This window comes from Berghia stephanieae, chromosome 8, assembly GCF_034508935.2.
Source record: "Berghia stephanieae isolate SIO BIC M18660-M18661 chromosome 8, UCSD_Bste_1.3, whole genome shotgun sequence".
NCBI classification, from domain to species: domain Eukaryota; kingdom Metazoa; phylum Mollusca; class Gastropoda; order Nudibranchia; family Aeolidiidae; genus Berghia; species Berghia stephanieae.
The window spans coordinates 23173648-23177899 of NC_088367.1; the positions used below are offsets into that span (position 1 = coordinate 23173648).

The window sequence follows — 4252 nt, forward strand, 5'->3', positions numbered from 1 at the left end:
AATGTATTTATGTTTTCATGCTGTTTTTTTTTATTTGGGTTGGGAAGGGGAGGGGGGGGGGTTGTTGTTGTCTGGAGAAGTGGACTGAGCCCGAAGCGTTGACCTGTATTTTTTTTGTTTTAGTAATGTATTTATGTCTTCATGTTGTTTTATTTGGGGGGGGGGGGTCTTGTCTGGAGAAGGATTTAGGGACCGAAACGTTCTGCGTTCTGCGTTTGGTATTTTGTTCTCTTGTGATATTGTTATATTCATTTTTGTTCATGCCATTCAATTAGATAACTAGTTTTCTTGTGTTGTGTAAATTATTTCTTGATTAGATAGTATTTTTTTTTTTTTTTTTTTTTTTTTTTTTTTTTGGCGAGAAAATCCACGAATTCTATATTTTATTGTCTTGTCTTGGCGCAAAGTGCGGCTATGTTAGCTTGTGGTATGAACTTTCGGATCCGAAGGTCCTGGGTTCAAGCCTCGCTCGGTGCATAGTTGAGTTCTTGGAAAAGGCTCATTACTCACATTCTCCCACCGTACTCAGGTGTAAAATGAGTACCTGGTCGTTAAAAGCGTTATTTAATTCGGAAAAACTTGTAATGTCGCCTAACAGGCTTCATGTCTCGTTCTACATGTTACGTGTTGCTGTTGTTCAGGGACCCCTTGTAAAGCGCTTTGAGCACGTTTAGTGGATATTGCTCTACATAAAAGCTCAAGTTTTTTTTTCAAAGTCAAGCAGCGTTGTAGGTGGTTAGTAAATCAGATTATGATGACAAATTGTGAGCCATCGCATCAGAACAGTATTATGTTTAAATTTAAAAAAAAAATAAAATTGAGCTTTATATAGCGCAATATCCACTAAATGTGCTCAAAGCGCTTTACAAGGGGTCCCTGGTCAACAGCAACATCGATATTACAATTTTTCGGACACAGACAACGCTGTTAACGGCCAGGTACTCATTTTACACCTGAGTACGGTGAGAGAATGTGAGTAAAGAGCCTTCTCCAAGGACTCAATTATGCGCCGAGCGTGAGGCTCGAACCCTGGACCTTCCGATCCGAAAGCGAGTGTCATACCACAAGACCACATAGCCGCATATTATGTTTAGGGTAAACCAGGTTCTGAATGATTTCAAGCTTCCCTTTTACTATGTATCCCCTTTGTATGAAAAAATAAGAATCTAATTTACTATACTTTTATTACACCATAACAAGGAATAATATAGATATGAATAATAATATAAGAGAGATGAATTCACACCTATATTCATAAAAATTGACATATTCCAAAAAACGAGTCTTCTCTTCTTGCCAAATCACCTTTGAGCTATAATATAATATGTAGCCTACTTGTGAATTTGATCATTTCAATGCACGATATCCCTTCACTCATTAATTATGAATTCTCAATAATTTATATCAATCAGACTAGGTAAAATACTCACAAATTCCGCCAGCAGGTTAAAACGTTTAACGGGTATAAAATTAAATAAAATTACGCCCTTTCGCAGCGGCGCCATAAGATCCCGTCGTTCGGCATTCCATGAAGGAATATAGTGTTCAAATTAGGGGTTACTATTGTTGCTCAAAGAAAAAAGAAACGAAAGTGGCTGAAGCGGAGCTCGAACCCGAGACCTTTCGGATCACAGTGCAAAACTTTTACCACTCGGCCACTTCGCGCTATATAAATGCTCTAGTTTTAAGATTAAATAGTAAATAATGAATGTATATAGCGCCTAAACATCCACTTTAATCGTGCTCTGCGGCGCTTTAACATTTTATAGGGTGACAGAGATTTTGTTTTCCATGAACCACGATGGAATTGATCAATCTGCCAGAAGAGATAGTGACATCAACAAATCATGAACAATTCCAAGACGGTCTGTGCCAATACAACATGGCACATCGCTTGTCGAGAGTACAATGGCGTTGGCTGCTCTGAGGAAGAAGAAGAAGAAGAAGAAGAAGAAGAAGAAGAAGAAGAAGAAGAAGAAGAAGAAGAAGAAGAAGAAGAAGAAGAAGAAGAAGAAGAAGAAGAAGAAGAAGAAGAAGAAGAAGAAGAAGAAGAAAGAAGAAGAAGAAGAAGAAGAAGAAAAGAAGAAGAAGAAGAAGAAGAAGAAGAAGAAGAAGAAGAAGAAGAAGAAGAAGAAGAAGAAGAAGAAGAAGAAGAAGAAGAAGAAGAAGAAGAAGAAGAAGAAGAAGAAGAAGAAGAAGAAGAAGAAGAAGAAGAAGAAGAAGAAGAAAAAGAAGAAGATAAAACGTGTTCACGGATAAATGGGCCTTATTTTACTGGACTTGTATACAAATGATATTTATTTCACATCCGAAAAATAATCATATATAAAGAAAAGAAACGCACACGAATAAAAGAAAACAAAATAAGAACAGAATGAACAAAAAGAACACACACACACACGCACACACACACACACACACAAATCAAATTAAAATTTTAAAAAATACAAAGACAACCAAAACTTTAATAATCAGTGAAATAAAAAAAAAATTTAATAAAATTGAGCTTTTATATAGTGCAATATCCACTAAACATGCTCAAAGCGCTTTACAAGGGGTCCCTGGCCAACAGCAACATTTAACATTTAGGATGGGACATGTGACGCTTGTTAAGCGATGTTATATTTTTTCGGACAGAGATAACGCTGTTAACGGCCAGGTACTCATTTTACACCTGAGTACGGTGAGAGAATGTGAGTAAAGAGTCTTTTCCAAGGACTCAACCATGCGTCGAGCGAGGCTCGAACCCAGGACCTTCCGATCCGAAAGCGAGTGTCATACCACGAGACCACATAGCCGCACAATTATCCTAAATGGCCATCTGCTAAGAATATCTCTCAAAGGAAGATAAGTGTGTAAATTGTAAAAAAAGATATATTTTTTTAACACGATTATTTCCCTTGTGGATACCTATGTTCCAGTCAAATATTACCCGGTTATTGAAATCTGCGAGTAATCACACCACTAGCAAGCACCTGATCGTAGGGATCAGCAACATACATTTGATTCCCATTATGCTGTGGTCTAATATTAGTTATTAACTTGATGAAAAAATATTCCTTCTTTTGATAAGCTACAAAAAAGTATAAGGTATCAACTGATACTGTACTATTTATTGTCAAAATGTCAACTTGCCGTGTTGCATCAGAGGAAAATTTGATTAGGGTATTTTTTTTCCTTATTTTTTATTCACGAATACCGTTTACCCAAATACTTCTAGATCACGTATTTCACTCGGGTCAGAGATTGGATACATGCACAGCACACCTCCAAGGAGTTTGAAACCAGAAGAGTAAAAGGTGTAACGTCACGACTTTTCTACCCTATTGGAAATAATAATAATAATAATAATAATAATAATAATAATAATAAAATAATAATAATAATAATAATAATAATAATAATGTTAATAATAATAATAATAATAATAATAATAATAATAATAATAATAATAATAATAATAATAATTATTATTATTATAATAATAATAATAATAATAATAATAATAATAATAATAATAATAATAATAATAATAATAATAATAATAATAATAATAATAATAATAATAATAATAATAATAATAATAATAATAATAATAATAATATACTTTATTTATCCAAAAACTGGAAATTAGTCTATAGATGTCAAATAGCAATGTCTACTGAAAATTGTCAAGTTTACAATTTACGTTGATTACTTAAATGTTTTACAGCCTATTTATTGCTCTTAAACGATATGATTTCATGCATGCCTAAATCAACGAATTCATAATTTATCATTCTTATCAAATGTTGATTAAAGTTAAAGGATGCGTCTAATTTCAATTTGATAAGCTAGTTCATGCGGCTATGTGGTATGACACTTGCTTTCGGATCAGAAGGTCCTGGGTTCGAGCCTCGCTCGGCGCATAGTTGAGTCCTACCTTGGAAAAGGCTTTTTACTCACATTCTCTGCTTACCATACTCAAGTGTAAAATGAATATCTAGTCCTATGCATTGTGTTCTCTGTCGAAAAGAAATGTAATATCGCCGAACAGGCGCCATACTTTTTTCCACATGTTACGTGTTGTTGTTGGTTTGAGCACGTTTAATGGATATTGCGCTATATAAAAAGCTCAAGTTTAGCTGAGTTTTTTAAAATCAAGTAGCGAAATGTTTTAATCATACCCAACTTACAGTAGAAGAATGTTCCATCCACATATGTGATCCTTCGCCTCAAACAGTATTAAGTCGAGTTGTTTAAAATATTAGAA

The 4252-nt window shown here is 34.3% G+C and overlaps 1 long non-coding RNA gene across 1 annotated transcript in view; it reads right to left on the reverse strand.

The window, feature by feature from the left end:
* Positions 1–3652: 3652 nt before the first annotated feature.
* Positions 3653–4252, reverse strand: part of LOC144977812 (uncharacterized) — a 6426-nt gene continuing 5826 nt past the window's right edge. The window contains exon 3 of the long non-coding RNA XR_013646409.1: positions 3653–4252. This exon is cut by the window's right edge and continues 392 nt beyond it. This is a non-coding gene — a long non-coding RNA (uncharacterized LOC144977812).